Source organism: Podarcis gaigeae, assembly GCF_964106915.1.
Source record: "Podarcis gaigeae genome assembly, chromosome: 5".
NCBI lineage: Eukaryota > Metazoa > Chordata > Lepidosauria > Squamata > Lacertidae > Podarcis > Podarcis gaigeae.
In genome coordinates this window covers 70,288,990-70,301,414 of record NC_139681.1, presented here as the reverse complement: position 1 = coordinate 70,301,414, position 12,425 = coordinate 70,288,990, and the positions used below count along the sequence as shown (strand labels likewise).

General features: G+C 39.5%; 1 protein-coding gene across 2 annotated transcripts in view; it reads left to right on the top strand.

The window, feature by feature from the left end:
* The window catches only part of EPHA4 (EPH receptor A4), a 154,068-nt gene that overhangs the window by 83,435 nt on the left and 58,208 nt on the right, over positions 1-12,425 (top strand). The gene's annotated exons all lie outside the window — the stretch shown is intronic.

The window sequence follows — 12,425 nt, the reverse complement described above, 5'->3', positions numbered from 1 at the left end:
TTTCTCTGAATGCAAACTCTTTAGAAAGTCAGGCAAGGACATACTGGAAGTAGTGTCGCTGTTAATCAAAGGCACCATTGATTCCAACAAGCCAGAAATCCCCCAAAAGGAGAGACTGCTTCACATCATCACTGTAGATGGTGTTATCAGACCCCAAGGATTAGTATTGAGGGTATTCTATTGTCCCCCTGAACAAAATGCTTAGGTGATCTTAAGGTGGAGAATTAAATCAATGAAGCATCCCAAAGAGAAAGTGCTGTAGTAATGATCAAATTCAATTATTTTCACATAGTCTAGCTATATGCATGTCCTAATCATGGCAAATAATTTTTTGAGATACTGGGCTCTAGAACAATTGGTCATGGAGCCAACCAGAGGGGCAGGGACCCTAGACTCAGTCATAAGTGGTCCCAAAGCTTGCTGCAAGATGTAAATATTGTTGAACCACTTGGGAATACTGACCATAGTGCTGTCGAATCTTATTCAGAGTTGACTCATTGAAATGAATGCATCTAAGTTAGTTCATCTTTTTAATTGGGTCGTTCTGAGTAAAATTCAGTTGAATACCAACCCGTGTATTTCCAGGTTGTCAATTGCCATGGAAATCCACCACAGTCACGTTTGACTTCAAAAGAGGAAAAATGAGAGGATTGGTAAAAAGAGAAAGTGAAGTGGGCCAAATCGCTCTGGAATGCTTGGAGGTTGTTCAAAACCACAATAACAGAAGCTCAGCTAGAATTTATACTACAGATTCCTGTCAAAGCCAGTATGTCTCTAAATACCAGTTGCTGGGAATGAGATGTAGGGAAAGTGTGATTGCACTCATGTCCCATAGGCATCTGGTTGACCACTGTGAGAGCAGATGGACTAGATGGGATTTTTGACTGATCCAACATGGCTCTTCTTATGTGCCCTAAATAATAATACACTTTGAATAATTAATTTTGAAATCATTTTGCAAATCTTGCTAGCTTGCTGCCATATATTGAATTAATTTGTACTTTGCCTTTGTAATGGGGAGATGAACTCTGTTTGTGTGTTGTTGCGTGGTTTATTTCCTCTTCAGAGTTTGATGCACTTCTGAGAATTTTGCAGGGAAATAATTCTCAAGAATAAAATTGGCTGTAGAAACGTTTTAGGGAATACCAATGCCACATGAGTTCTAGAGTTTGAGCTGTCTCCTTGAGCTGTCATTGAAATTAAATGAAACCAACAAGACTTGGCATCTCATAGCAATGTTTGATAACAGAATCTGGCTGATATTTAAAATTTGCGTTCTTTCTATTGTACATGAAGTGTTTTTGTAAACATTTGAATTGATTTCCTTTAATCACCATGCAGTGGTGTTGGCGGGTACAGGTGAAGATCAGAGCAATGCTATGCCTACACAAGTTAGCATGTGGATCAGAATGTGGCAATCCTAGTTCATTTTGAGAAGCTGTTGTCTCCAACACAAAGGGTAAAGTCCTAAGCAGAGTGTTAAATAGCAGACCTGATCTTTTATAGGTCAGTGTCTATAAAATTGGGCATGTCTAAAAGCCTTACATTTGTTTTAATGAAATACATTCCACCCCTTCCCTATCAGGCGTGGCCATGTAATTTAAGGGCGTATGTGTCTCTGCAGTGGGATCTGAGTAAAACTTTCTCCTTTGACCATATTTCTTTTCTAAGAAATATATCGTTGTATCCAACAGTAGCTGCTCTAGTAGAAAGTCTTCTACTGACTCAAGTATTGCATGATTTTTTTGATCTCTCTTACCCACTGAAGCTCCCTCTGTGCCCCTTCAAAAGCTACTCTTGCAGGTTACAGAACCTGCAGAAATACTATGGGATATAATGTAGAGGGCTGCAGTGAAGATTGTATTGTCATGTCTCGCACAAGAATAGGAGCTTTTCTGCTAGTGCAGAGCCACCATTAGTTACAAAACTATAGTTTATTGATATTCCGTGTTCCTCCTGCTCCTAATATGGAAAAGTACTACTATATTCAAAATTAATAAGAAATCACAGCCTTATGGCGCATCTTAATAAAGCCATATCTTCACAGTCTTTGATTCAGCTCACCTTGGCCAACATAATTTTTTTAGGGTAGTGGAGATTGTCCATCCTGTGTTAGCCTTCCTCTAATCACTGTTCAATGAGGATGCATGTGGCTTAGAGAGATGGATAGTGATAGAACGTAACGTTTTGCATGCAGACATTCTCCAGTTCAGCTGCCGGTGTCTCCAGATAACAGGATCATGTAGAAGGTGATATGAAAGGCCGCCAGCTGGGACCCTGCAGAACCACTGCTGGGCCAAAGCAGAGTCAGTGGTGGACTAGAGGGACAAATAGTCTCACCTAGTATTATTCACTCACTTTATATAAAAGAAAAAAGCCTTAAAGGTAGCTATGGGGCCTATACTATTGCTGATGGTGACCAAGATGTCTTCATTACTAGAATCTACCATCCAATCTGGCAGCCCAAATCTATCATAGTTCCTCCCATAAATATCCTGCACTAATTTTTCCACTTTGGTGCTACCCCTGGGGGATGCCATTTTGACAGCCTCTTCAAAGGTGGAGCAGCCAGTGAGAAGGCAGCAGAGCAAAAATGGGTCCTCCTCTGAGGCTGGTTCCTGTCACTTGTTTAGACTTGTCTTTGGAATATACAGACAAAATGCTGACTCCAGAACCAATGTTCACTAAAAGAAGAGGCATGTGTTTAAGGCCTCTCCCTGTTTTCCTATATTGCATATCATACCCCTGCATGTGAGAGAAAGACATATAAGGAGGCAGAAAATAATGTCAAAAGTATCTTCACAGAACTTGTAAAGCTGAAAAGAATCTCATTCAGACACCTGCATTAAATCAACAACCTTCATTTATTTGCTTGAGTACTTGGCAGCACATTTATTGAAAATAGATACCGTACAATAGTAGGAGAGACCATATAATTGTGAGTCATGAGTGTGTTTTTCATTATTTTCTATACAACTTTTATCAACTCAGTTGGAGCATTGTAAGTAGGTTGCTGAGCTGCACTTTAGTTTATTCACTTACATTTTGTTTGTTTTTTTATTTGCAATGGGTTTTTGTAAGTCTCAGACAATGCAAGGGAATGTTTAAATGAAAATATGCAAATAAAACTTTGGTTATCAACGTGAATATATGAAGACGATATTATTCTATAGTAAAATTTGTGTCTGAGCTTATAGATAGTATCTCAATATGACTTTATCCAGATATGATATGCCTTTTAAAAATATGTTGCATTATATGTTGAAAATGTTAAGGTGGCTTGTAGTCTCAGCTTTATAGGATCTTATAATATGATTAAGAAACAATACTATGTAGATTTTAACAGATATGATTAAGGAACAGTACTATGATAATCAGTATATATTAACTTTGTAGTCCTGTACATGTCTGTTCAGATGTAAGCCCCAAAGATTTCAGTGGGACTCACTGCTACATTAATGTCTGTAGGACTACAACATAAGACTGTAGTTCTACATAAACATGAACAGGTATATCAGTTGAAATTGAATTCATCAGTGCTTCCACTGTGAAAATAGGCGCTTATTGTTGGTAACTGTGTTACAAGTAGATATATTACCTACTAAAATCAGTAGTCTCTTGTCAGCTGAAATAGACCACATACCTTTCTAACCAGTTTCAATAAATCATAGGTGCATGATCCTGCTAAAAATAAGCTTCTTTCACTCATTTGAGTTGGAGAGTAAAGCACATATTTGATCTATATATCACTGGCCTTGTTGAAGTGGGTGGAATTTATAAAGTCTTCATTTTGGATAGATTGAGTCCACTATTGTTAAAAGAAATCCTCTAGAAAGAAACTAAGTTAGAAAGTAGGAAGTATATGTTAAAAGGCTAAATTCAGTGAGAAAACTTACCAAGCTGATGATACTACATTGTTTGGCGTGGTTACAATAAAATGGGATTGAGAGAGGTTCTAAAGGATCTCTCCAATGACTGGCAAAATTGCAAATGCAATTAAATGTAAGTTGGGGGGGGGAACATAATAATCTAATTTCACATACTGTAAGCGCTTATAGGATCTGAACATTCTGGTTACATAACCTCAAAAAGGTTTTTATAGAGCTGGAGAAGAGCAATCACAATAATCTAGGGACTGGCACATTGTATGTACTCTTATGCTATGCATCTTTTGGGTTCAATCTTGAGCACACCATTCAGTTTAAACCTTCCTGTGTTATATTTTATGTAGGTACACAGTGAAGTAAGGACAATGTTTCTGTTCTGAAACAAAAAGTATTCACATGGGAATAAAGCTACATGGGAAGGAAAAACAAAGCAGAGTGACGATTAAAAATAGAAATGTCTCTATCTTCCATCTTTCCATGTGGCTTCATTTTGTGTTACTCAGAGGACACACTGCTCTGTTCTGATTTTGGAAAGCTTTTTCCCCCAAAAAAGTTTTTTTCTTTAGCAAATGAGACTGCATGGCAATTTGTTAGCCTGTTAGGTTACCTTCAGCTTAATGTTCTGTTAAGTCAGCCATCACAGTGAAATGGGTAGAGGAAATGCCAATTAAGGTAGGGATGCCCTGTTAATAAATATTCAGGCTTTTCTCACACTGCACTTGGCTGTGGATATTTTAAAACTGCTGCTGTAGTCAGCGAGGGATCTTTTGTATGACGATATCCAGCTCTGGCTAATGCTTACACACACACACCCTTCTTTTTCAGTGTATCTAACTGTCTGTTCGCCTGTCACAAAGCTCCTTCGTTTCAGAAAGAGACTGAGACCTGCAACATACTCTCCCAATATTACACACACACACAGAGAGAGAGAATCTCTCCAGATTGTTAATCACCGTCATCCTCTTCTGCTAGCTAAATACTGTTTTGAGTTTCATTGCAGTTAGCACCAAGCTAAACCTCCGCAAGCAGCGGGCAGGGTAGATTTTCAAGGATGTCATGGAGAAAGAGAAGTGGAATCACACTTTGATTTTCCTAATTGAGGCACAATGGTTGAGGCGAAAGTGGGGCAGTGGGCGGAGTATCAATGTTTTACTGTTTTACTGGGTGCTTACTTCCAGGTAACTCACAAACACTGGAAGATTTTCTAGAAAAATAAACAACTTCTTGTTTGGTATTTTGGTGTAGTGCTTTGGAAGCCCCTGCTTGCTTTCAGATGCTGATTAGAATTCTGTGTGCATTGTGCCACACAGCACAGAAAATGCACATAAAGCGCTTCTCTATGTTCTGCCAGCCCGATTTAGACTGTGCAATAGCGTATGTGTATCAAATGAGGATCCATTGCTATACCATGCCCTGCGTCACTTTGTGCTGCTCACGCTGACAATGATGGAAGTTGCACGGGCAGATCAAAAGCATCAGATGGCCCTTAGTTTGATTCCAAGTGTTATAGCTGAGGCTGCCAAGGCTAGTAAAGTGAAGGGCCTTTCTGTTCGGCTGCCATCTTGCTCTCTGTATTTCTAATTAGCCCATAACGCATGCACACTTGAAATGAAATGCAGTTGGACAATTATTTTAAGTAGCTGCAAAAACACATTTACATTTTCATGCAAAAATAAAGTTAATTGACTCTCGCATTCATCATCTTCTCCAGTTTGTCAAGAGAGGCAGCTGAGCACATGCCAACTATAGCAGAAGTTTCCTCCCCTGGACCTCTGTCATCCAAATACCTAGTTATCCAAATTCACCGTGTGATTTCCCTTATCCTAAGCACCCCACCTGACAGTGTCACCTTCTGTTATCTTTACATTTTGGAGGTTTCATTCACTGGTTTTGAAAATGAGGCTTAACTGCATTTTAAAACACACACACAAATAATTTGTCCCTTTCCCTTCTTTTCACAAGAGAGAAGAAAGTATTTTTATTTACCTCATTTATAGTTTGGAGAGCTATTCCCACCCCCTCCCTAACGTATGCTTGTTTGACTTTGCGTTGATGAGTGAGTGTTTGGTTTACTGTGTGTGAGGAAATCAGTGAAAGGAAACTAAGTCAGACTAATGAGTATTATGTTTAGTTCTCAAAGTAGTAAGGGCCAAGGTCATTCTTATTTCTGGTGGGATTGAGATCTAAAGGCTAGACCCAGGTCCTGTGGGATTTCTGAATCCTGTACTCACAAACTTCCACCTACTGGCTAGCAGTTGTGCTGCTTTGATTAGACTGCAGATGTTGTACAGTGCCCTGGTCCAAGAGGAGCAAATTCCCAGTCGCCTGGCAATGAAGATTTTAGAGCATTGACGGAGCCTCTTGAATGAGATGCTTTGTCCAAAATGAAGAGCCACAGAAAAGTGTGAGAAGCTGTATTTTTAAGGGTCCCTCATAATTTGAGCTCCGTGGTGGTGATGGTGGTGGGGACCGTATTATGTGTCTTTTGCAGTGGCAGAATCTAAGATCAAGTGGAAGTAGACTTTACTCATGACTGCGTTACCCCATCCTGGAAATTTTGGCCTTGTGTATTTAAGAATGAACTCTTTTCGGACTCCATATATCATGCTAGAATCAGGGGACTTTGCCCTCATCTACTTGGCAGTGTTGTGCCACCCAGCTCTTCCCCATCCAGCCCACCCAATGCTGTGAGCAAACAGGGAGGCAATTTGCTAGGCTTTACGGAGCCATGTGGTTCCTTGGGATGCCCCCAAAGCAGCAGGGCGACCTTCAGCCTTGTTGCCATTGGCCATGCTGGCTGGGACTTATGGGAGCAAATAACATCTGAGGTGTGCCAAGATAGCTGCCCCTGTTTCATACAATGAAGTGAATAGTGGAAATAATTCTGATACAAAAATAATGGCAGTATGTGTTTGTGTTTGATATACAGTATTGAGGTTCATTGCTTCTGGATCATTTGCGAAGTAAGAAAGTATTCCTTTCATCTGCAATATGAACTCCTAAAACTTTGTTTTGAAGGATTGTCACAATACAAGCCCATAATTCTATGAATGAAGAATAGGTTTCAAAAATAGCTTCTTTATGTACGTAATTCAGTTTCTATTCCACACCTTCTAAAATGCTTAAGGAAAGTCACAATACTCTTTTTAATCAGTAATTTAAGAAGTTTCAAAATGATATCTAGCAATAAATAATGTTAGAAAAGAAAGAAAGTAGAGCTAAAATTACAACAAAAAGTTTTGAAAACATAATCTCTTCAGGTGGTACAAAACTAGAAAGAAAACTGAAAGGAAAAGGATTTTTTAATAATTAAATCTCACTCCACTTGTTACTGTCTTAGGCCTCAGGAAGGAATGAAAATCCAGTTTTGTTTTCAGTCAGATAAAAATCAATATAAAGAACAAAAAGAAAAAAAAGATTTGAGAAGAAGATGAGATATATGTTTTTGTATCTCAGCTAGGCAACTAGCAACATATTTTGGGGATTGAGGAACAAACAAATTTTGCTGAAGAATGCCCACCCCTGCCTTTCAGCTATTGATTACATTTATACCACATCATACTTGCACAAAAGCAGCCCTTGTGATTTAAAAGCATTTATATAAAGCTTAGAATTTCAAAAATCTCTAACCCTTACTGTTGAACCTCAGATCAAACTAGAAAATCTTAAAGCCTTTCCAGGAAGTCTTCAGGTTCATACATTACTAGAGCAAGAGGGGAAAGGTGTTTTGTAATTGTGAGGGAGCCACCAAGAATATCTGTCTGGTGTTCAAAATTCACACAGAGAGGATTCGGACAGAAAGGTGCTTTTGTTTGAACTTTGAGGCTGCAGTTGAACAAAGGACAGAAGGTGTGCAGGCATGTTTCAGTCCAGCATGGTGTCCTCCTTCCTGTGATTGGCATCTTGACCCCTCAAATGTACAGAAAGCAGCCTGGTATTTGGCTGAAGGAGAACTTTGTACAGGAAGGTTGATTGTTCGGCACCTTGGTCAACCAAGATAATAAAAGCTGTCAGCAGGAGACAAGCCTGAGATGTATGGCACAGATACTTGACACAGCAGGGCTGCTTTAGCCTTTCTGCGTGCCCCAAAAAGAGGATGTTTCTACAATGGGAGACAATTGAGAATGTGAAGTTCAAAGCTAGTAAGGGAGGCAGTTCATAGCTGGTTAAATAATGTGGCCAGGAGTGTAAGGATATGTGTGTCTTGAAACTTGTTTTGCATAAATGTCAGCCCTTCTTTATTTATTTGGTTAAAAATAAATAAATAATGCATGTTTGAAACAGTTTAAAATTGTGGACAGAGGGTATATATATATAAAATAATCCCGTCTTTGTTCTTTTGATGGTTTAATGATTCATCGTATACCGTACAAAGAGTTTTGAAAAGGAAAACAAATTTTAAAAAGTGGGGAAACCACAGGACTTAGAAGTCTAAATGTGGCAGGAGAACCAAAGAGTAGAAAAAATAATCATCTCATTGAATTGTTTCTGAGATACTACTGAAATGAATGGTTAGCTGAAAGATGCCTTTCATTTGTCCGTCATGTGTGCTTGGGAAGAAAACTCCCAAGGATCTCAAAGGTAAACAGCTCTGATCAATTGAGAATTCCTGCCCAAGGTCCTTTAATTATGCCCCTAAAAAAGAGTATGCTGTGGTAGGAAATATCTTCTCTATGCTGCCTTTTCCCCTTTGGCACCCAGCCTTGTTCATGTGCATTAGACGTGCTAATAAGACTGTGCATACATGCAGCCAACTCGAAACAAAACAAAGAGGGAAATCTACCATTGGGAGGAGTTAGATTTATTATTTTAAAGCGATTACATTTTTTACACAGAGAAATAATACAAACAACAACTGCCTGCTTCTTAGCAAAGCAGCTGTACCACCCATTTCCATGAATTTGTATTCAACAAGAGGGTAAGACTCCGTCGGCAAGGCACAGAAAAGGCTTCGGCAACCCTTAGTAAATCACCAGCTTCAGGGTTCATTGAACAACTTAGGAGAAAGTAGTCTACTCTGTAGTGATAAGAGGTGATTACGATGTTTAAGTACACACTTGGTCACATTTTGAGTGAGATCTGGCTGTTTTCTCAGGGAAATGAAATTCACTGTCACTCTATAGCAAAGTGGCTTCTGTTATTTTACATGGGTGAGTAGCACAAATTCTTACTTTTTCCTCTATTCATAGTTGGGACAGGATAGATGCATTAATAGTTTCAACATCACGTACTCAGTGTAGCATTTCCTCCCAGCTATGAATGTAGGAAGAAGCAAGAATTTGTGCTTCTTACCCATGTAAAATACCGTATTTTTTGCTCTATAAGACTCACATTTTCCCTTCTAAAAAGTAAGGGGAAATGTGTGTGCATCTTATGGAGTGAATGCAGGCTGCGCAGCTATCCCAGAAGCCAGAATAGCAAGAGGGATTGCTGCTTTCACTGCGCAGCGATCCCTCTTGCTGTTCTGGCTTCTGAGATTCAGAATATATTTTTTCTTGTTTTCCTCCTCCAAAAACTAGGTGCATCCTGTGGTCTGGTGCATCTTATAGAGCGAAAAATACAGTACTTTACTACCGAGTGACAATCAATTTCATTTCCCACAGAAAATGGTCAGTTCCCTTTCAAAAAGTGACCAAAAGTGTACAGAAAACAACTCTCTGTTGTTGCTGTGTCCCTGTCTGTTTTATATTTCCACCTCAGGGCAACATTTCAGTGAGCTCAGTAGGGCCTGATCCATAATAGCCCAGGGAAGTGTAAGTGAAGGCCAGGCTGCTTCGTAATTTCTGTTCCAGTCCAGATGAGTTTCCCAACTGCAATTGCACCTCTTCCTTCACAGCTCCCACATGTTCAGGGGGCTTTTCCCCCCTCCCTAGCCATCTCCTCCAAACTGAGTAAAATTAATTGTTATCTCCTAAGAGGAGCCAGAAAGACACCAGAGTCCAGTCTGCAGTTGAGCAACAATAAAAGGATTCAGAGAACTTTATCAAAGCTTCTATTAACCCCCTGCTGGTGTCCTCAAACAGGATTTTTCCTCCAAGAATGAGAGCACAAAAGCTGGGCTACACAACTGCCCCTGTGTGTCCATTCAGAGGTTTTAAATCCGCCGAGTTACTAATTAAAATGCCATGCAGTGTAGCACAAATAAACATAGCCTGCTTCTAAGTCCCTGCATTGCTCCACTGACTCATGATTCAAGAAGCAGAGTAGGAAGCTGACCTGATTATATCCATGGATGAGAACGCTAGCCCAGCCTCGCTCTCCCATATTGAATTGTTAAGCTTCAGCTGTGGAGGGAAGCAGAAAAGGACTGTCAGATACATTCATACGTAAGGCGATGAAGGGGACCAACAAGCTCTTTGTTTAGAAACTGTCCCTCATGGGGAGGCCGGTCCTTGCGGTGCCCTTCTGGTAGAAGCCTTGTTGAACCGAACACAGTTGTCGCTGGCCGTGTATCTGGAGAATCGGGAGCGTTTTCTGTTTGCACAGGTTTGCATTGGCTCACAGAGAGCTGTAGCGTGCGCCTACCGCAGTCTGCAATCAAAGTGGCAACGTTTTGAAGGATGTCACAATGCTGAGCTTTCTAGCAGACGTGACTCTTTTCACCGAGATATGTCACAGGAGATTTAAATTCGTGTGAACTGGTGTGTAGAGAGTTGGGCTGGGGTGTTTTATTTTTGTTTTGTTTTTGTGTGCATGTGTGTCTTTCTCTCCCCTCCCCTTTCTTTCTTTCTTTTCTTTTTTCAGTACGAGAAAGCTCTGGTGGGGTTTCCCCCTGCCCAAACAAATCATGCAAATGTATGGTTGCTATCTGCGTGCACTCGGAAGATTTCATGCAGTCTGTTTAGATTAATGTAATCTTCCTTCATTACTAAATTCAAGCACTGGCATTCTCAGCCTTTGATTTAGTAGCCTTCTTGGTCATTGGAGCACTTGGTTGCAGAGCTCTTGTAAAGGGGAGAGGGAAAAAATATCTTAATCACTATCAGACATTTATAGTGTTTTTATGCCTCTCTCTTGAATACATTCCAAAGAGAGAAAATAGTAAACCAGGCCATATGTACATACTTTATGCCTTTTGGCCATTATTAGTTCAGAACACTCCATATGGGAAAAGGTCCTGTGCAAAACACACACTGCTTTGTTTTTTGTCCTTAAAGCCCTTCACTTGGATGTAATTATGTTCCATCATTGGATATTGTTATAAGAATGATTTCAGAGGGGAGAGGAATGGACGAAACAGAATTAAATACACTTGGCTATTTTATATTAAATTATATTGGTTTTATTCTTTATAGAGAGGGAAATCATTTCTGTTTTCACAGTATCCTGTTAGTTACATCTCTCACATACCTCTATGAGAAGAGATGGCAAGGACACAAATGCATTTCAGTCTTTGTGAAAATTTACTACGCAACGTGGAATGTTTTCAGAGACAGTTTTCAGAGACATGCTTTTTGTATTATCTATTCAGTTTATCAAGTTATATATATATATATATATATATATATATATATATATATATATGAATATGACATTTGCTTAACATGGCAATAAAAGTCAGTCAACAAAAGACATAATGTCGGTGGATGCATTTTTTATTTTTATTGGTCAACTTTGATGAAAAGAAATGCAAGTTTCTGGTCCTTATTGTTACTGAGATACTGAATTGCTTTCAGAGTATGAAAAACAATTCTCTCTTTAAATCTTTTATTGATTGATAGACATTTTTCTTCCTAAGCACAATGCCTTTTTAGTCACACAGATGCAGAAATCAGTTGGAACCTGAAAGTCTGCATTAGTTGAACTTGAGATGGCCCTCCTGCTGATATAATTTGGGCTACCAGCATCTAACTTGATGAAGCTTGAATGGTGGCAGCAACTATTGAACATCGGCTGCTATATGGAAATCTTTCTTTGCTGAGCCTTAATAAGTGTGGACTTACCTCAATTAACAGATTATTTACTTTTTAGAAACAACAATTCTAAAGTGACAGTCCCAGTGAGAAAAGTATGTCATGCCCCAGATTGGTTAGAAATCTGGAGAAAGCTGATTTCTGTTGAAAACAATGGAACTTAAGTGTGCTTTTCCATTCATTTCAATGGGGCTTGGGTGTAACTAATTTTCTCTGGGTTACACCCATTGTGTGGATTAATGCTGTTCCACTGCAAACGATAATTGCCTCTTTGCAATTGTCCACAATCCCTTGCATTTATCCTCTATGGTCCTCTGGCCTAAATGAGTTTCCCATCCGTAGCTCAGCGCTGAAAACGGATAGCTACATCTCAATTTTCTTGTGCGTCAAGATGCTGTATGCAAACCTGAATCAGTTTTTGTGTTCTGAATTGCCTCTCCTCTAATCTCTCAAGAAATCAGGGGTAAGGGAGTTGGGGAAAACCTTTGAGGGGCAGCAGGGCTGACGAATTACCTTTAGAATTTCATAGTTGCTCTGCAGGGCATAGCTTCAGCAGCACACCGCCATCCTTCTCTCTCCTTGTGCTGCCACTGCTATGTTGAAAGTTTGAAAGGCTGCAATTATG